Source organism: Callospermophilus lateralis, chromosome 5, assembly GCF_048772815.1.
Source record: "Callospermophilus lateralis isolate mCalLat2 chromosome 5, mCalLat2.hap1, whole genome shotgun sequence".
Lineage (NCBI taxonomy): Eukaryota > Metazoa > Chordata > Mammalia > Rodentia > Sciuridae > Callospermophilus > Callospermophilus lateralis.
Genome location: NC_135309.1, coordinates 102778595 through 102800985, shown reverse-complemented (window position 1 = coordinate 102800985; position 22391 = coordinate 102778595). Strand labels below are relative to the sequence as shown.

The 22391-nt window shown below is 36.8% G+C and overlaps 1 protein-coding gene across 1 annotated transcript in view; it reads right to left on the bottom strand.

Moving 5' to 3' along the window:
- Dhfr (dihydrofolate reductase) overlaps nucleotides 1-5136 on the bottom strand; it is a 216281-nt gene extending 211145 nt beyond the window's left edge. The window contains exon 1 of the mRNA XM_076857072.2: nucleotides 4607-5136. The gene's annotated coding sequence lies outside the window, so the exon portion shown is untranslated. The remainder of the gene's footprint in view (nucleotides 1-4606) is intronic.
- Nucleotides 5137-22391: the final 17255 nt, after the last annotated feature.

Sequence of the window (22391 nt, the reverse complement as noted above, 5' to 3'; positions counted from 1 at the left end):
CGAATGACTACACAATATTTAAAATTGGGCTGATCATCATTTGTTCCATCTCTCCTCACTTTATCTATTGTTTAGGACATGGCATACAATAGATATTTGTTAAAATAGAAAATAAAAACAAACACTTTCAAGTCAAAAACTCAATGAAAAGATGCTTCTTTTCATTAACAAGGCACCATTTTACTAGGGATTCAAAATCCATAAAAAATATACTCTTTTTTGCCGGGAGGGGGGGTTGTAGATGGACTCAATACCTTTATTTTATTTGTTTATCTTTTTAATGTGGTGCTGAGGATTGAACCCAGGGCCTCACATGTGCTAGGCAAGCACTCTACCACAGAGCCACAACTCTAGCCCCCAGAAGTGTACTCCATCTTAAAACAAAAAAAACTTTTTTGTTTTTTTATATTCTGACAATTTGTCCCAGGTTTGAGCCTGTTGTCCTGGTGGTAAGGGGCCTGGTGAAACTGCCCACTGAGTGAATTCCAGAGAAAGACTAGACTGAATCCAATGTGTTCTACAAATTAATGTTGATCTTTTGTAAGTTCCAAGATCAATATTAATTACTGCTGTGCTGTGTAATTATAAAAGTGTTCCTGGCTATTTTCACACCAAGAATATGAGTGGAGCAAGAAAGAAACTGTATTAGCACCATCTGTGCTTTCTGACCTTGTGATTAAGACCAGCTCCTCTGTAGAACATTGTAATTCATTCCCATGATTATTGTTAAGTTTATTAACACTCAGGGAAGCTTTATTAACATAGTTTGCTGGTATTTTTATTAAAAGCCTCTTCTACTCAGAAGTGTCCTGTTATATAGTTACACTCATGACAGATGCTGTTTAATCAGTCTCTAGCATGATAATTTTTTTATATCTTTAAAAATCCATTATTTTCCTTGTCCATTGGAGGAACTGATTTTCCCCAAAAGACCCACCAATTTTTTTTTTTTTTTGCCTGTTCTTGGTAAGTGCTTTATATTGTAGAATTTAGAAACTACAACTCTGCTAATTGGTGTGTTAGCTTCTTACCACCTAGTCTATTTTTGAGACTGAATCCCCAAAGATAACTTGTCATCTGCCTGTTTCCATGAAATCCTGGTGAAGAATGTGCACCTCCATGACTTCATGAGACACATAGCAAGGCTGCCTCTTGTAGAAATGCTTATTGAGCTCGGGAGTAGGAATCTTTTTTTTTCCTAGTGGTTTTGTATTTTGTTCAAATCCTTTCTTCATTCCCTTTGGCTATCTTTTTAAAAACTATAGAGAGACACTTTCTCAAATTTAAAAAAATAAAAATAAAATAGAGCTAGGATGTGACTTAATGGTTAATCATTCCTAGGTTCAATACCCAGTACAAAAAAAAAAAAAAAAAAAAAAGCCTATATATTTTTTCACAATAGTCTTTTTTTCCCCCCTTGTATCAGAAACAATGTGTATCATTTTAACTCCTGTTCAGGTTCAAGCCCCTGCTCCTTATCCCACTTCCATGAACCCCCGTGTAGGTCTTGGGATGTACCTTGCAGCCCTCTATCAGAATCACTGGGGTTTTTTAATGCATATTTCTGGGACCTACTCTAACTGTTGAATCAATCTCTGAGTTGGGACATAGAATTATCAGTCAATGTGAGTTTCTGTCCTCATTTCTTCATCACTTTCCCCTTTCCCTTTCTCATCTCTCCCTACTTGGTCATGACCTAATCTTCAAAGAAATTTGCTAAAAATTCCATTCCTTGGTCCATCCCCCTTTCCATGATTCCGTAGAGCCCAGAGAGCTTTATTATTGTTTTTTTTAAATAGACTATTTCTTAAAATAATTTTAGATTCATAGAAAGATTGGAAAGAATTGAGAGTTTCTGTATCCTGAAAGTGGAGGTCATTTTTCAAAGTTGAAAGTGAGAAGACACATAAAGCTGCATGTGCCTTTGAGGGGAAGCATTGAATGTGGAGATGATTCCACAAATAAAATGTTTAGAAATGAAAAAAATAAGAACTGAGAGTTTCTATATATTTCTTATCCACATACATAGCCTCCTCCAATATCAGCATCACCACCACAGTGGTATATTTGTTACAGTTGAACCTGCACTGATACAGCTACCAACCAAAGTCCATAGTTTACCTTAGTGCTCACTCCTATACTTTGGTGTTGTACATTCCATAGGTATGAACAATTGTATAATGACATGTACCCACCATGATAGTGTCATACAAAGTAGTTTTGCTGCCCTATAAACCTGTTCTCTGCCTATTCATCTTTCCTTCTCCCTAAAGTAGCAATCACTGATCCTTTCACTGTCTCCATAGAATGTCAGATAGTTGGAATTATACAGGATGTAGCCTTTTCAGACTGGCTTCTTTCACTTAGTATTGTGCATTTAAAGTTCCTCCATGTCTTTTCATGGTTAGACAATTCATGTCTTCTTAGTGATGAATAATATTCCATTGTCTAGCAGTACAAGTTTATCCATTCACCTACTGAAGAACGTCTTGGTTGTTTCTAAGTTTTGGCAGTTATGGATCAAGCTGCTATACTAATTCTTGTGCTGGCTTTTGTGTGGACATAAGTTTTCAGTTCCCTTGGGTAAATACCAAGGAATGAAATTGCTAGATCATGTGGTAAGAGGATGTTTAGTTTTGTAAGAAACTGCTGTCCTCCAAAGTGATTGTGCCATTTTGTGTTGCCACTAGCAGTAAATGAGAGTTATCGTCCTTGCCAGCATTTGGCATTAGCAGTGTTCCAGATTTGGGCCATTCTAATAGTGTGCAGAGGTATCTCTTTTTATTTGCGTTTCCTGGTGAAGGATAACACGAAACATCTTGTGATATGCTTATTTTCCATTTGCATATATCCTTTGGTAAGGTGTCTGTTAAGATCTTTGACCCATTTTTACAATCAGGTTAGTTTTCTTATTGTTGAGTTTTAAGTGTTCTTTGTACATCTGGAATAACAGTCCTTTATCAGATATGCCTTTTGTAAACATTTTCCTCCTGTCTGTGGCTTATCATATTCTCTTGACAGTGTCTTTACAGAGTAGAAATTATTAATTTTAATGAAATCCATCATTCATTCTTTCATGGATCATGCCTTTGATATATCAAAAAATTCATTGGCATGCCCAAAATTATCTAGATTTTCTCCTCTGTTATCTTCTTCGAATGTTATAGTATGCATTTTACATTGGTTCATTTTGAGTTAATTTTTGTGAGGGTATGAATATATATTTAGATTATTTAAGGGAGTATTTTTTAGAGCACTTTTATATTCACAGTAAAATTGAGCAGAAAATACAGAGAGGAAGACACTATTTTCAAACTGTGTATCCTAAGTGATCACTATGCAGATAAAGAATCAAACTTGAGAAGCATGACCGTAGTGCCTTCAAATTGTTATTCATCAGAAGAAGCCACTTCTGAAAATAATAAATAGTGGCCCTTTAATTTCTTCAAACACTTTGGAGTTCTTTTAAACAGAATATCAAGCAAAGGCAAGCATTTAAAATTGCATTTTTGTGTTACGAGATTTAAAGGAATGCCTCAAACTGTTCATAAACTCTGTTATTCTATGTTCTAAAGAGTATTCAAACTAACATATAACATTAACAGGAAATATTCCAATTTCCTATTTCTAACTAATATTTAACATTATCAGGAAAAATATTCCCACACTTAACTGCTTAATGACCTAGAGCATTACAGTTTTCTAGTAATCAATAGCTTTGATATCAGTATACAGGCTAGGTTTCTAAGATGTTCTTTCACTGTAGGTACAAAAACATGATGGACCTTGCCGCAGTCCGGCTGCAGCAAAATAACCAGGGGGTGACGAACAACTTGTGTACATTGATACAGCAGGAGTGGGAGCCGTTTATTGTAGGACAGGAGGGGTATATATACATTCCACACAGCTTATCTTAATTCACATAAACTAGATACAGCAGTCAACCAATAAGGAATCTTCACACTTAATGGCTCGCTGGCGTTACTTCACAAACCACTCCCTCTGGCAAAATGCCAGGCGCCATCTTGACTTGTTTACAGACCCTCACAGGACCTAGAAAAGGTTTGTTGATAGGCCTGGGAATTGATTCATGCTTTGTAATCAACAGGCAAACAAGACCCTCTGTAAATGAATGGTAATCAACAGTGGGTTAGCCTATATTACAGTCTTAGATGCTCCTGAAATAGCCATTCCTGTGGCAGATAGAAATTGTAGGAAGGAACAAGTGAAAAATACCAGCTTTCTACAAAAGTTAAGGACCAGAGATTTCAAAGTATTCAGTTGAAATGTAAATAATAATAATAATAATAATAATACATTTATAACTTGCAGGTGAGTCTAGGTAGTCAGTTGCAAGATACCTAATTATATTCAGGCAATTTGTGACCAGCCCTATAGAAGAAATAAAATGTCATGTAAATGGCCAACCATAGCTATCTATGACTTTGTTAAACTAAAATGATCTCTCCAGAATGGTCATTTATCATAAGTTCATTGATCTAAGTGAAAAATTGCAAGCTTAGTTAATATTGATACATTTTTAAAGTTGCAAGAACAGAAACACACTAGAAGATACATCAACAAGGAAAGCAAACAGCAGCCTCACCTGGACTTGGAAGAAGAAAAATCGTAGTTGTTTTCAGAACACAGCTTAGTTCTGTGTCTGTTGTCTTTCATCAGCATCGCTGCTCTGTTATCTCCCTGTTCAGTGGCTCTTCTGCCATGATAGTGAATCAACTTCTTTGTTTTTTGCTGCTTCTGCTATTGCTGACTCTGCTCCTCTTGTATTCTGACCTTATGATATCCGGTGGCTTGTACTTACTGCCTTGTCTCCAAGTGGGTCTGTTCCTGTCTCACCTTCCAATTTCTTATCCCCTTTGTCCTCTTCCTGTTTTTCTTAAACAGGCAGGTCTGGGTGACTGGGGGTGCAGTTCAGTGGAAGAGCACATGCTTGGCACACAAAAACCCAGGGTTGAATCCCCAGGACCAAAAGTAACTAAGAAAGAAGGCAGAGCTGATTGGTTCAGTTAATACGGTTGTTCCTGTTGGGTAGTTTTTGTCTTGGGCCATCTCCTGGGCAGTGGCTAGCCTGGAAAACAGCAACTTTTATATTACACAGCCGTCTATTCAGTCCTGTCCACAGTGGCAGCTTCACTTCACTTTGAAGGAGCTGTGAGTTTGGCAGCAACTCTGAGCACCAGTACAACTGATTGATCTGGTGTCAAGAAAGTGCTCAAGGTTTGTGCAATATAAGAATACACTGTGGAATTGACCTTCCAGAAACAAAGAACCTGGGGAGTTCAGCCAAGTATGTCTAAATTCATGAAATACATGAATCAGAACATTTTACACAATCCACTTGTAGATTCAAAATTGAAGGGAGAACTGTAACTAGAGTAAGTGAAAAAAAAATCTAGTCAGTATGGGAAAATATGAGAATATTTTTCCACTACCATAATATAGACTTGACAAAATGTTAGTGCTTCCATAAATAATTAAGATCTTTAAACAGTGAGTACAAAATTAACATTGAGATGTATATGTAAAATGACACATTAAAACTTTCTGCAATTTTAGGAGAATGGAATAAGACTAGACACTATGGGAAATAATTGTGCTAATGATAATGGGAAATCCCTATACTAAAAGAATTTAAGTCTCTGTTGAATGATTATAAAAAGAAAGAGAAACTATCCCTGGAGGTCAAGCTCATGGCCCAGATCCACCTACACTAGCCTGTGCAGGTCCCAGGCTCACAGCAGCACCCCCGGGTGGGGCAGACACCCACCAGAGCCTAACCTCTGGCACAGGACTGCCCCTTCTGACCAACAGACTACCAAGAGAGGTCAAGCCCAGAGGCCCAGATCCATCCACTCCAACTTGCACATGTCCCAGATCTAGGATGCAGTAGCATTCATTAAGGGATACCAGCAGAGTCTGGAAGCCCAACATCAAGGTGAGGTACAGACAATCTGCATGGGTACTGCAAGAACACAGGGAAGAAATTGTAATATCTCAGTTCCACACTGCAAGAAAAGAAGGCACATAGACAACATGAAAAACACAAGGGAGGAAAGTGCCCCAAACAAACCAGGACACTATAATAACAGAACCTATGGATAGTGAAGTTGGTGAAATGTCAGAGGAGGAGTTCAGGAGGTTCATAATTAAAATGATCTGTGAATTAAAGAATGACCTAAATGAGCAAATACAGGCAAAAATTGATCACTCCAACAATGAGAAAAGAGAGCAAATAGAGGTAGCAAAAGATTACTTCAAGAGAGAGAGAGAAAGACTCTGAAAAAAAAAAAAAACTGAGAAATCCTTGAAATGAAGGATACAATAAATCAAGTTAAAAACTCAATAGAAAGTATAACCAATAGACTAGACTACTTGGAAGAAAGAATGTCAGATAATGAAGACATACAATCTTGAAAATGAAGTTGACCACACAGTGAAGATAGTTAGAAACCATGAACAGAACATCCGTGAATTATGGGAAAGCAGCAAAAGACCAAATCTAAGAGTTATTGGGAGTGAGGAAGACACAAGAGTTTCAAACCAAAGGAATGCACAATCTCTTCAATGAGTTAATATCAGAAAATTTTCTAAGCATGAAGAACGAATTGGAAAAATCAAATATAAGAGGCTTACAGGACACCAAATGTAAAAAATTACAACAGATCTACACCAAGGCACATTATAATGAAAATGCCTAGTATATAGAATAAGGATAGAATCTTAAAAGGCACAAGAGAGAGGAATCAGATCACATATAGGGGGAGACCAATTCATATCTCAGCAGATTTTTCAACCCAGACCCTCAAAGCCAGGAGGTTGTGGAGCAATATACCAAGCTCTGAAAGAAAATGGATGCCAACCAAGAATCTTATATCCAGCAAAACTAAGCTTTAGATTTGATGATGAAATAAAAGTCTTCCATGATAAGCAAAAGTTAAAAGAATTTACAACAAGAAAGCCTGCACTACAGAACATTCTCAGCAAAATATTCCAAGAAGAGAAAATGAAAAGCAATGATGAAAATCAGCAGAAGGAGAGATTACACTAAAGGAAAATCTAATCCAAGGAGAAACCAAGTCATGCTAAATACCAAAAATAAACAAAAATGGTTGCAAATACAAATCATGTCTCAATAATAACCCAGAATGTTAATGGCCAATCAAAAGACATAGACTAGCAGATAGGATGGGAAAAAAAACAAAAAAGACCCAACAATAGGCTGCATCCAAGAGACTCATCTCATAGGAAAAGACATCCACAGACTGAAGGTTAAGGATTGGGAAAAATCATACCAATCACATGGACTGCAGAAGCAAGCAGGGGTTTCCATCCTCATATCAAATAAAGTAAACTTCAAGCCAAAGTTAATCAAAAGGGACAAAGAAGGATACTACATACTGCTCAAGGGAATCATACACCAACAAGACTTAACAATTATGAATATATATGCCCCAAACAATGGAGCATCTACATTCATCAAACAAACTCTTCTCAAGTTCAAGAGTCAAATAGACCACAACACAATAATTTGGGGGGACTTTAACATACCTCTTTCATCACTAAATTGATCTTCCAAACAAAAGCTGAACAAAGAAACTATAGAACTCAATAATACAATCAATAACTTAGACTTAACTGACATATATAGAATATTTCATCCTTCAATGAGAGAATACATTTTCTTCTCAGTAACACATGGATCCTTTCTAAAATAGACCATATACAATGCCACAAAGCAGCTCTTAGCAAATATTTTAAAAAGTAGAGATACTACCCTGCATTCTATCAGATCATAATGGAATGAAATTAGAAATAAATGATAAAATAAGAAATAAAATCAGAGACTAAATAATATGCTACTGAATGAACAATGGGCTACAGAGGACATCAAGGTAGGAGATCCAACATGGTGGCGGGCACGGAGAGATCAAGTCTCTGACCTCTTCAGCTGCGCGGGCATAGGGAGTCGTAAACTGTCTAAATGCTGTTTGCTCAGGATCACTAGGCAATGCTGAGTGAGCTGACGTGGATCTGGGGCGAAAAGTCTGGGCCTCTCAGAACACACACGGAGCCCGGATCAGCTGAATTCAAGTTCCTGTTCGCCTGAGTCTCGCAGACAAACCGCTGTGACTCAGCACTAAACGATCCCGATCCCGCTGAGACAACTTTTCGGCTTTTCCTGATCCTGCGGAGGTTAATACCAACCAAGCCTCCATAGGCAGTGGCCACAGGATTGAGATGGGGCTTGGGAGAGCCAGTCAGGACCCACCCGTTGCATTGGTCACCCGGCAAAGGGAATGAACTGTTGCCATTTGCATGGGATACCACCATGGCAGAGAACTGACATCACCAGAATGCGGCAGAGGAGATAATTTCATTGAAACTGGCGGCGACAAGTGTGTAACCCCCTAACCCCCCCCCCTCCACACAGCGGGGAAACCTCAAGGGACCCTCCCAGCTCTCCCGTCAGCACGAGAGTCAGACGGAGGGAATCAGGAGTGGTGAGGGACCCGTGGCACAGAACCCCCAGCTACCGCTTCCAACAGTGCTTACAACTGAGGTCTCTTGCACCAGCTACCGGGGGCGTGGCTACCAGAGGGCAAGCAAAATTCACTGAGGGTTCTCAGCCCCAAGCTCCACAAACTTAGGGTCTGAGGGAATGGCAAACGGGGAGAGTGTGCCCAGTCATTCAAGAAAATAGGGCTCCCGGGAGCAGCAGACCTGGCATGTAGCCAGTATTGTGGCTACACACAAGAGAAGGCCCTAGGCACTCAGGATTGGAGACCCACCCAGTCTGGGAGGAGGAGTTGCTACACAGTGATTGGTTAACGAGTATTGAGAGGAGAAGCTTGGACCAGTTGGCACAGCTCCACCTACTGGAAGAGAAGTTAATCAAATTCTAAGACTGCATTTATTCAATTTTTTTTGGGGGGGGGGTTCATTTTCATTATTTTATTTTTTAAATTTTTTAAAAATATTTTTTATTATTTTTTTAAATTTTAATTTTTTTGATTACTTTTTTAAATTTTTTAAAAAATTTTCTATTTTTTTCTTTTGTCTCTTCATTTCTTTTCAATTTCCTTATTCCCCCTACATTGAATTCTACCTGCTTACTCTCATTCTCTTTAGTGACTTCTTCCCTTCCCTTCTAATACCTTTCCTCCCAAGCATCAAATAAATTTATAGGAGTAAACAGTAACTCAGCAGTCAAACAGAACAAGAAGTAACATGAGCAGCATGAAAAAGCAAGGAAGAAAAGGAGTACAAACAATGCAGGACAGTCTAAATATTCAGGAGGACCTAGAGGCATCAGAAAAATGGCCAAATAAAGAACTCAAGGAATACCTTAGACAGATGGAATGGAATCTGAAAGAGGATATGAGACAGCAAATTCAAACAATGAAAGAACTCAATGAAAATGAGATACACAAGCAAATAAAAGAAGCAAACAAGCATCTTTATCAGGAGATAGAGATTATAAAAAAATCAAACAATAATTCTAAAAATGAAGGAAACTATAAACCAAATTAAAAACTCAAATGAGAGTATCACTAACAGAGTGGAGCAAGTAGAAGCCAGAACGTCAGATAATGAAGACAAAATATATCATCTTGAAAAGAGTCTAGCCAACTCAGGAAGGCTGGTAAAAAATCACGAGAAAAACATCCAAGAGATATGGGATAACATAAAAAAACCAAACGTAAGAGTCATCGGGCTAGAGGAAGGTATAGAGGTTCAAACCAAGGGAATGAGCAACCAGCTGAATGAAATAATTATAGAAAACTATCCAGAAATAAAAAAGGAAACGGATATACAAATTGTCGATGCATACAGGACACCAAGCACACAAAATCACAGTAGACCAACATCAAGACACATTGTTATGAAGATATCCAATATACAGAACAAAGAGAAAATATTAAAAGCTACAAGAGAAAGGAGGCAGATTACATTCAGAGGTAAACCAATAATGTTAACAACGAATTTTTCATCACAGACGCTGAAAGCGAGAAGATCCTGGAACAACGTATTTCAAACACTGAAAGACAATGGATGCCAACCAAGAATTTTGTATCCAGCAAAATTAAGCTTCAGGTACGACAACGAAATAAAAATCTTTCATGATAAACAAAAGTTAAAAGAATTTGCAGCCAGAAAACCAGCACTGCAAAGCATCTTAAGCAAAACACTACAAGAGGAAGAAATGAAAAACAATAACCAAAACCAACAGTGGGAAGTACCTCAGTAAAGACAGAGGGCGGGGGAAAGCTAATCATGGAGAAACAAACTAAATTAAAAAAAAAAAGATAAATAATCAAACATGGCTGGAAGTACAAACCATATATCAATAGTAACTCTAAACGTTAATGGCTTAAACTCTCCAATAAAGTGACATAGGCTGGTAACATGGATTGAAAAAACAAATCCAACAATATGCTGCCTCCAGGAGACACATCTGATTGGAAAAGACATACACAGGCTGAAGATGGAAGGTTGGGAAAAAATATACGACGCACACGGTCCTTGTAAGCAAGCAGGGGTGGCGATCCTCATATCCAATAAAATCTACTTCAAGACTAACTTAATCAAAAGGGATAAAGAAGGACACTATATACTGTTAAAAGGAACCATTCACCAACAAGACATAACAATTATCAATATTTATGCACCAAATAAGGGTGCTGCAACATTCATAAAACAAACTCTCCTGAAGTTCAAGAATCAAATAGACCACAATACAGTAATTATGGGTGACTTCAACACACCTCTCTCACCATTGGACAGATCCTCCAAATAAAAGTTGAATAAAGAAACTATAGAACTCAATATCACAACCAATAACCTAGACTTAACTGACATATATAGAATATATCAACCATCATCAAGTGGATATACTTTTTTCTCAGTAGCACATGGATCCTTCTCAAAAAATAGACCATATATTATGCCATAGGGCAACCCTCAGTAAATATAAAGGGGTGGAGATAATACCATGCATTTTATCTGATCATAATGGAATGAAACTGTAAATCAATGATAAAAGAAGGAAGGAAAACTCCTACATCACATGGAAAATGAACAATACGTTACTAAATGATCAATGGGTTACAGAAGACATAAAGGAGGAAATCAAAAAATTCTTAGAGATAAATGAAAATACAGACACAACTTATCGGAATCTATGGGACACAATGAAAGCAGTTTTAGGAGGGAAATTCATCGCCTGAAGGTCATTCCTCAAAAAAAGAAAAAACCAACAAATAAATGAGCTCACACTTCATCTCAAAGCCCTAGAAAAGGAAAAGCAAAACAACAGCAAATGTAGCAGAAGGCAAGAAATAATTAAAATCAGAGCAGAAATCAATGAAATTGAAACAAAAGAAACTATTGAAAAAATTGACAAAACTAAGAGTTGGTTATTTGAAAAAATAAATAAGATCGACAGACCCTTAGCCATGCTAAGGAAGAGAAGAGAGAGAGAACTCAAATTACTAACATACGAGATGAAAAAGGCAATATCACAACAGATGCTACAGAAATACAGAAGACAATTAGTAATTATTTTGAAAACCTATATTCCAATAAAATAGAAGATAGTGAAGACATCGATAAATTTCTTAAGTCATATGATTTGCCCAGACTGAGTCAGGAGGATACACACAATTTGAACAGACCAATATCAATGGATGAAATAGAAGAAGCAATCAAAAGACTACCAACCAAGAAAAGCCCAGGACCAGATGGGTATACAGCGGAGTTTTACAAAACCTTTAAAGAAGAATTAATACCAATACTTTTCAAGTTATTTCAGGAAATAGAAAAAGAGGGAGCTCTTCCAAATTCATTCTATGAAGCCAACATCACCCTGATTCTGAAACCAGACAAAGACACCTCAAAGAAAGAAAACTACAGACCAATATCTCTAATGAACCTAGATGCAAAAATCCTCAACAAAATTCTGGCGAATCGGATACAAAAACACATCAAAAAAATTGTGCACCATGATCAAGTAGGATTCATCCCTGGGATGCAAGGATGGTTCAATATACAGAAATCAATAAATGTTATTCACCACATCAATAGACTCAAAGATAAGAACCATATGATCATCTCGATAGACACAGAAAAAGCATTCGACAAAGTACAGCATCCCTTTATGTTCAAAACATTAGAAAAACTAGGGATAACAGGAACTTACCTCAACATTGTAAAAGCTATCTATGCTAAGCCTCAGGCTAGCATCATTCTGAATGGAGAAAAATTGAAGGCATTCCCTCTAAAATCTGGAACAAGACAGGGATGCCCTCTATCACCACTTCTATTCAATATAATTCTCGAAACACTGGCCAGAGCAATTAGACAGACAAACGAAATTAAAGGCATAAAAATAGGAAAAGAAGAACTTAAATTATCACTATTTGCAGACGACATGATTCTATACTTAGAAGACCCAAAAGGGTCTACAAAGAAACTACTAGAACTAATAAATGAATTCAGCAAAGTGGCAGGATATAAAATCAACACGCATAAATCAAAGGCATTTCTGTATATCAGCAACAAAACTTCTGAAACGGAAATGAGGGAAAACACCCCATTCACAATATCCTCAAAAAAAAAAAAAAAATACTTGGGAATCAACCTAACAAAAGAGGTGAAATATTTATACAATGAAAACTACAGAACCCTAAAGAGAGAAAAAGAAGAAGATCTTAGAAGATGGAAAAATATACCCTGTTCATGGATAGGCAGAACTAACTTCATCAAAATGGCAATATTACCAAAAGTTCTCTATAGGTTTAATGCAATGCCAATCAAAATCCCATTGGCATTTCTTGTAGAAATAGATAAAGCAATCATGAAATTCATATGGAAAAATAAAATACCCAGAATAGCAAAAGCAACTCTAAGCAGGAAGTGTGAATCAGGCGGCATAGCAATACCAGATTTCAAACTGTACTACAGAGCAATATTAACAAAAACAGCGTGGTACTGGTACCAAAACAGGCAGGTGGACCAATGGTACAGAATAGAGGACACAGAGACTAATCCACAAAGTTACAACTATCTTATATTTGATAAAGGGGCTAAAAGCATGCAATGGAGGAAGGATAGCATCTTCAACAAATGGTGCTGGGAAAACTGGAAACCCATATGCAATAAAATAAAACTGAATCCCCTTCTCTCGCCATGCACAAAAGTTAACTCAAAATGGATCAAGGAGCTTGATATCAAATCAGAGACTCTGCATCTGATAGAAGAAAAAGTTGGCTCTGATCTACATATTGTGGTGTCGGGCTCCAAATTCCTTAATAGGACACCCATAGCACAAGAGTTAATAACAAGAATCAATAAATGGGACTTACTTAAACTAAAAAGTTTTTTCTCAGCAAGAGAAACAATAAGAGAGGTAAATAGGGAGCCTACATCATGGGAACAAATTTTTACTCCTCACACTTCAGATAGAGCCCTAATATCCAGAGTATACAATAAACTCAAAAAAAATAAACAATAAGATAACAAATAACCCAATCAACAAATGGGCCAAGGACCTGAACAGACACTTCTCAGAGGAGGACATACAATCAATCAACAAGTACATGAAAAAATGCTCACCATCTCTAGCAGTCAGAGAAATGCAAATCAAAACCACCCTAAGATACCATCTCACTCCAGTAAGATTGGCAGCCATTATGAAGTCAAACAACAAGAAGTGCTGGCGAGGATGTGGGGAAAAGGGTACTCTTGTACATTGCTGGTGGGACTGCAAATTGGTGCGGCCAATTTGGAAAGCAGTATGGAGATTCCTGGGAAAGCTGGGAATGGAACCACCATTTGACCCAGCTATTGCCCTTCTCGGACTATTCCCTGAAGACCTTAAAAGAGCATACTACAGGGACACTGCCACATCGAGGTTCATAGCAGCACAATTCACAATAGCTGGACTGTGGAACCAACCCAGATGCCCCTCAATAGATGAATGGATTAAAAAAATGTGGCATTTATACACAATGGAGTATTACTCTACACTAAAAAATGACAAAATCATGGAATTTGTAGGGAAATGGATGGCATTAGAGCAGATTATGCTATGTGAAGCCAGCGAATCCCTAAAAAACAAATGCCGAATGTCTTCTTTGATATAATGAGAGCAACTAAGAACAGAGCATGGAGGAAGAGCAGGAGGAAAAGATTAACATTAAACAGAGACATGAGGTGGGAGGGAAAGGAAGAGAAAAGGGAAATTGCATGGAAATGGAAGGAGACCTTCATTGTTATACAAAATTACATATAAGAGGTTGTGAGGGGAATGGGAAAAAAACAAGGAGAGAAATGAATTATAGTAGATGGGGTAGAGAGAGAAGATGGGAGGGGAGGGGAGGGGGGATAGTAGAAGATAGGAAAGGTAGCAGAATACAACAGTTACTAATAGGGCATTATGTAAAAATGTGGATGTGTAACCAATGTGATTCTGCAATCTGTATTTGAGGTAAAAATGGGAGTTCATAACCCACTTGAATCTAATGTATGAAATATGATATGTCAAGAGCTTTGTAATGTTTTGAACAACCAATAAAAAAAAACAGAATACATCAAGGAGGAGATGAAAAAGTTTTTAGAGGTGAATGAGAACACAGATACAACATATCAAAATCTCTGGGACACTATGAAAGCAGTTCTAAGAGGAAAGTTCATTACATGGAGTTCATTGCTTAAAAGAAGAAAAAGTCAACAAATAAATGACTTAACACTATATCTCAAAGCCCTAGAAAAAGAAGAACAAATCAACACCAAAAGCAACGAAAGACAGGAAATAATTAAAATCAGAGCTGAAATCAATGAGATTGAAACAAAAGAAACAATTGAAAAAATTAACAGAACAAAAAGTTGGTTCTTTGAAAAAATAAATAAAATTGACAGACCCTTAGCCATGCTACGGAAGAGAAGGAGAGAGAAAACTCAAATCACTAACATAAGTGATGAAAAAGGAAATATCACAACAGACACTACAGAAATACAGAAGATAATTAAAAATTATTTTGAAAATTTGTACTCCAATAAAATAGAAAATATCGAAGGCATCAACAAATTTTTAGAGCCATATAATTTTCCCAAATTGAAGCAGGATGATATACATAATTTAAACAGATAAATTTCAAGTGATGAAATAGACACTATCAAAAGTCTACCAACCAAGAAAAGCCCAGGGCTAGATGGATACACAGCTGAGTTCTACAAGACTTTTAAGATGAAGTAATACCAATACTCTCCAATTTGTTTCAGGATCTTCTAATTTTTGACTAGTTATTTGGACAAACACATGTGTGGCATTCATATTCCTTTGAGGGGCTGGAAATGAGAAGGTCTGACCAACTCAAAACTGCCATACTCACCGAATCAAGATTTCTGTGCCCATGGCCCTGAGAATTGGTGATTAAAATGTCCTACCAGGAAAAATGCACCTATTCCTTTTTTCTCTACTTCCCTATGCTGTCCCTTCTGTCTTGGTGAATAATTCACAACTTCCTGTGTGATGTGCTTTGTACTTGCCTGTACTCATCACTCTCTCATGTGCCCTTACCACTCCTTCATCCATCTTACTGTCCCAAATCTGTGATGTTCACTTCTCTAAAATCCCTCTCTCCTGGCTTCCCAACGAATCTGAATTTGTTGGGCAACTTACAGCTTTGAGTAGAAAGGTGATCTTGGCTTTCCTTTGCTATGTTGATTGCCCCTGTGAGGTGTGTGTTTATGTGTATTATAAATCATTAAGTTTAATTTTATTTTATTAAGAGGAGGATCCAGAGGGAATGAGAAAGGCCATTTTCATGACTTCTGCTATTCAACAAGGTAAGGAAAAGATACTCTCCTGACTTATGTCTTCTACCTGAAATGATGGTGTGCAGAGATGCCACTAAGCCACCTTTCTTTAGGTCCAATAGATAGATACTCATCAAACTATCACAGTATATGATGGCATTCAACTGAAGCTCTATGGTTCAGTGCCAACAGCACTGGACAGTCCACAGACCACTTCTGGTGCTTGCCCTGCCATTTACTATCTTTTAAAAAGTCATAAAGATTTCTTCTTTGATATAAAGGCAAGGCAGTTTTAAAATCTTCTAGCACTGGGGGTTGTATTGACCAAGATTTTAGCTGTAGGCAATAGAGCACACTCTGCTAGCTTACAAAGAAAGTGATTCACAATAGAGTCAATTTAGTTTTCAGGATTTCTCAGCTGGGAACACACCTAGATGTGTTAATGAAAAGTGATATGGCCAGGACAAATGTTCCACTGCACCTCCAGACTGTGCCAATAAAAAGTCCATTGCTGCCACTTTCCTCCTGTACCTGAAGATAATGACCAGACATCAGATGCTCTGCTATAACTTGCAGAAAAACCAAACTCCAAGATGATACCTGCCTAAGGAGCCACATGGTCTTCACCTTACAAAATTTAGTTCTGCTTCCTGGTCTCACATAGACATTTCCAGGTGAACAGCAGTCCCATTCAGAACCTTGGCTTCAAGGAAGCAGGAGAAATATAGATTTTGACATCTAGCTCTTGTCCATAGAAAGGGATACTGCAGATGAGTTGGAGACCTATTGATTTTGAGCCAATCTGCAGTATCTGGAAAGTAAGTTAATTTGTTTCTACTTGTTATTGAATTTTGTTTCATTGTGGTTATAAAATATTATCTATACTATTTCTACTCAGAATATTATTACATGTTCCGTTTTCTAAATGATACAATGAACACATGAATAAAATGCACACTGCCTGTTATTTAAATGAAGTTCAGCTGGAATACAGCCAGAACCACATGTGTTCCCTGTGTCTGCTTGAGCATTATGGTTGAACTGAGTGTGCCAAAGATCATATGGTCCACAAAACCCAAATATTTACTATCAATGGACTCTTGTAATAGATTCTATGCAAATTGGTATTAATAATATCCTCTGTTCTGTTTTATAATAATTACTTTAATTATACTATAATTTGCAGATTCATTATATCATTTCCTACCCAGATTTGTTTAATCTGTCTAAAGCGGGGAATGATATTAAACTGGATATTTCCTTATATATGAAATTTTTGGTGTGTATACTTTAGTGAGATGTCATTTGTCACATAAAGGATTATGACAGATATCTTTGTTATGGGTTATAGACTTCTAAAGTGGCTCATATTTTTCCATGTGAGGCTTCTCGCCTTCAATTTAAGTTTGCCTGATATTAACATGATTAAACCACTTGGGATTTGAGTTTGTTTTAGTTACACAAACCCTTATATTTTGTGAGTTGTAGTGATTTAGATAGTCTATCTTATAGATAGTAGTCTTGGGATTGCCTTAATAACTGAAAAAATATGTTTAAATTTCTTTTTCAAAATCATCACAGAAAAAATATTTGGTGTCAGTTCTCTTACACTGCCTTCTTCCTCCCTCCATTTTCTTTTTTGTTGTTGATAATATATTCTGGAATTTTCCTGGCTCTATTATCATTAATTCTTCTCTCTCTTTTTAACATTGTTTAGCTTTTCTTCTAAAAAAAAATTTTTAACAAATCTATTTCTATCCTTATTGACTACATTTTTGTATTTATTTTTCCTTTAACTAAAAATGATATTTATTTCCAGCTTTTTCATCCTAGAGCTCCTATGAGTTCTTTGTTCTGATGCATTACCTTAGCTATATTTTATCTTCAACAGTATTTTTAGAAAAGAGTTCATGGTTGCGATGTTTCCTGAATTCTTGTGTATGTGGGCATGTCTTTCTTTGGCATGTTTGGGTGAGTGGGAGTGTGGCTCTTCAGAGTCTCATTGTTTGATTCCAACACTGTGAGCTTTGCTTCATTGTCTTTTGGCATCTGGTGTTGCTGAGGAGAAAAGCGGGGTCAGTCTGTTTTATTTTCCTTTGTGACATTTTTCATATGTATAGATACTTTTTATTCTTTTTTTAGTATTTTTAATCATTTAAGTTATTTACTGTATTTTGATGGTATCAGATACTAAATTTAAAGTGAAAGAGTTATAAAATGCTTTTTCCACATTTTTATTGGTGTATTAAATTGTACATAACAATGGGATTTGTTGTTCCATGTTCATTAGTGCATACAATATAACTATAATTTCACCAATATTACTGCCCAGCATTTCTCCAGTATTCTTTATTCCAGATATTCTTTATTCTTGAACTCCAGCAACATAATCAGAATTTGTTTCATTGATAACCACATTCTGTTAACTCTTTCTGTACATTTGAACCCTTTCAGTCTGCTTATTCTAGCTTTCCTTTCATACAGAAAAACTTTATATGTTTGAGCATGTTCCCCCCCCCCTTCTTTAGGAAACTGTTACCACACACGTTGACTTTTTCAATGACATGGCATTTTAAAAATAATTGCAGATACTCTGCATCTGCTATTATTTTCACATCCTCCATTTTTGTCCTTTTCTCTGTTCATTTGTTCTCCTCGGATCTATGATAGCATAGAGAACATTTCCCCCTAAAGTTTATGTTTCAGAAAGAATTTTTTAAAGGCATAGTCTGCATTTACCTCTTTCATATTTTAACTCTTTTCTTAATTACATAAATCATTTTTGCATAGGTTATATAACTTTGTTTTTCTTTTCTTACCCTTGAATGGGGGCAGTTCTACCAAGGCCTGCTATTTGTCCAGTGTAGAAACATAAGGGTTAATTCTGCCTTTTTTCTCATGTTTTGTCTTGTAAACTTTATGCACTCATTCAGTTTATTTTCCTCCCCCTCAAGGGGATGTAGGCAGGGAGCACTAATGTTGGGCAGTAGGAAATCAACCAGGTATTTCATTTGCAAGCACAAAATCACCATGTCTCCTCCATCTCCTATCACTGGGATGTGTTTAGTGTGGTGTGAGGAGAATAGTGAACAATCCTGAGTTTCTGTGCCCACTGATCATGAGTTGCAAGACATTGTGGGGCCCTGTGGCTCACAGGCCATTTGTTTAAGATTCGGTCTTATCTATTTCCATTCAGTCATCTTTGCATTTCAGTAAGCTGGTTCCCTCTGCTCCTTATCTCCTAGCCTCTCTCCCTGGTTAGGAAACCAAATAGGGGAAGATAAAAGTGGCATGATCATTAGATAATAACCATATATACTGTATAATTCCATGTGTGTCAAGTGCAAATGGAAGCAAAACTCATCTACACTGTTAGCCTTCCCTGATGAAAGAGAAGGCAGCCTCTGTGGCCATGGTAACGTCTTGAGATGATGCTAATGCATAGTGTGTCCACTTGCTACATGTTTCTATGTGGCTACAGTTCAATGAAAAGGTTGGTTTTCCTTTAAAAGCAGGCTGACCGGTCATCCTTCAAACCTGCTTCCTCTTCAAGCTGTGTATAGAAATGGTGCTCTTGCTGGGATTATCCATGCTGCTGTCTAACCACATCCAACATCAGCACCATTCACAGGACTCACACCACCCTCTTCCTAAACTGTATCCTGCTTATGGTGAGACAGGATGTATGTCAAATCTCAGCATCCTTTTTCAGCTTCTCTGGTCCCAATTTCATTGTACTTAACAAATGTTTTTCAGAGTATATTCAATGGAATTGTGGCTTCTCTGATTTCATTATAAATATTTTCTTCTCATTCTTTGGTACTATTTATTCTGAGTTTCAGTTGGTGGGTAAAGTGGAGTGCTGCAGTTTATGTTCCTCCATCTTTCCTGGAAGACATCTTTTTTCTTAAAAATGCTTGATTTGAGGCATGATTTTAACTGTAAGGCTATTTTTAGGCATCCTTTGGGACATCAGCTTATTTTTAAAAAATAATAAGTTAATCACTATTTCTACTGGTGAATTTTTAAAATAGGTACCCAATTCACGTTTCTGAAGACTGCAAGGTGTGTTGGTAAGAAAGCCTTTGTTTAGGAATTCCTTGTTTGTCCTCTACTGTCTCTTTGAAGCTACAACTTGTGTGGAAGAGAGAGCAACACACAGGGTTTTTTCCTTGTATGTAAAACATGCAACTAATTATTACAGTGTTGTGAATTTTAATGATTATTTTGTTTTGTTTATGCTCTGAGGTATACTTCTTGTGAAAGTTGTAATTTTATGAGTCAAAGTGAAGTAGGGCTTTAATAGTTTCTGCTGACCAAAACCAACAACAATAACAAATCTCAATGATAAGGAAATCTTAGCTCTACCTTGGGAGCTCACAATTTGTATTAATCCTAATATATTGATAATTACTTCAACAATATCTAATGTTCATAAAAACCAAGAATATCATATACTCCTCCTCCTCCTTCTCCTTCTCCTCCTCTTCCTACTACTACTACTATGTATATTAAGGTAAATTTACCTTACTACCCACAATAGTAAGGTAAATGATTTTTATTTAAAAAGTATCTAATTACTGTTCTGCTTATTTTCTCAACTATATCTTGATTGAGGAAAATCATCATGTTGCTTAAAAACTAAAATAAGAATTCAGAATTTAATTTCCAGTTAAAATGGAGTAAGCACACACCATTTTATCTTTCCCAATGATTATGACCAAGACCCTGGAAAGAAAACATAAAGAAACTAAGAGTCTCAAAAGAAAATAATAGCAGGCAAATTGAGGTGGAAAATAAAAATGTGAGGTATGATTGACAAATTGGTGAAGTCCTGGGTTCGTATTTTCCTCATCCCTTATCCCCTGGCCTAGGCTCAAAAGCTGAACTGCACAGTGGGTGTGAACAGAAAGTTCTAAGAAACACTCTTGTCAGAACCAGGAGGGAAAATCCCCCATGGGACAGATGTCATCTAGGAAATCCTCTGAAGGTTTTTCTCTTCCAAACTTACCCCAAGTCAAACCCCAGTCCCTCAGCTTCATTCTTTTATTTTTTTCTTAGCCATAAATTTAATTAACTTTGATTATTAAGTTATTATTTTTGTTATAATCACATGAAATTTGCTGATCTATGGGCTGTCTTTTTAAAAATCTGTCTCCTTCCTTGAAAATGTCTAAACTCTTCCCTGCAGGAAGAAGGTAAAATAATTGCATACTTCTTTTAGTCATAGAATTTCCAGAGAGAGAGAGAGAGAGAGAGAGAGAGAGAGAGAGAGAGAGAGAAATTCCAATACAGCAAGAATTTGGCCCTTTGTTCCTTATTTGTGAAGTTAGGAAAATTGCATTACTTATAATTCCATGCCATATCTTCCTTCACTATGACTCCTTTTTATAAATCATTTTTAACCTAAATTTATTTATTTTTTATTTTTCCATTTGTTCTTTTTCATTATACAAGACAGTAGATCAGCTTCGTTCTTGCAGTGACAGAGGTGGTACTGGTGGCAACAACAGCAGACGCATGGATACCTAAAGCCCTGAGGGGAAAATGCCCTCTCTCTAACCACAGGAATGGGCAGATAGAGCTCCATTATTTTTTTCACTCTCTAGTCTTAAACACTTTACAACAGAGGTGGGTTCAGCCATGAAAAGTCACACTATAGTGCAAGGAGATTAGAGCCTTGAATGTCTAGTTTTCTAGCCAGGCAACAAGAGGAAGAGGTTCTTGGCAGCAGGAGAGTATGAGAGAGGGAAATGGAGAAAAAGATCTTGTTAAGCTTTGTATAAAGTCCTTGGCTCAACTCCAGATGCTCAAGCACGGAACTGACTCAAAACAAAATATCAAAGGTTCTGAGAACTAACTACAGTGTGGATCACCACCAGACTGATATCTGGATGGCGCACACATAAGGTAGCTCCAAGTAGCACTGCACAGGCCTTGAAAACGCAACTGATGTTAAAACCACACCCCAGGGAAGGCACATCAGAACCTGGTTTGCCCTGAACCAACTAGCTTGATCAGCAGCTAAAGCAACAAAATAAACATTGGCCAAAGGACTTGAACAAAACTCAGAAACTTACAAGATAAAGTGTTCAGGAATATCCAAAATTGCACAACCTGTAAACAGCCAGGAAAAAAACTCAAAAACTCACAAGAAAGCACCAACTACAAAGTGGACTTACTAGACAATGACTTTAAAGCAACTATCATTGCAAAGTTCCAGGAAGCAAGAGAGAACACTCTTAAACAGAAAGTTAGAAATTCTCTTCAGAAAAATAGATAGCATAAGAAAGAATCATAGAGAATAGGGAATGAGGATTTGCTATTCAATGTGTTTAGAGTTTTAGTCTTGCAAGGGGAAAAGATTTCAGGGAATTGGTTGCACAATAAATGTACTTAGTATAGCCTGTTAAAAGGTAATAAATATTATTTTTTGTTGAAAAGATAATAAAGGAATACTTTGAGCAAGTCTATACATAAAAGTTCAACAACTTATAACTTGGCTTTTTTTGTTTTTTATACTGAGGATTGAATCCAGGAATGCTGTATCA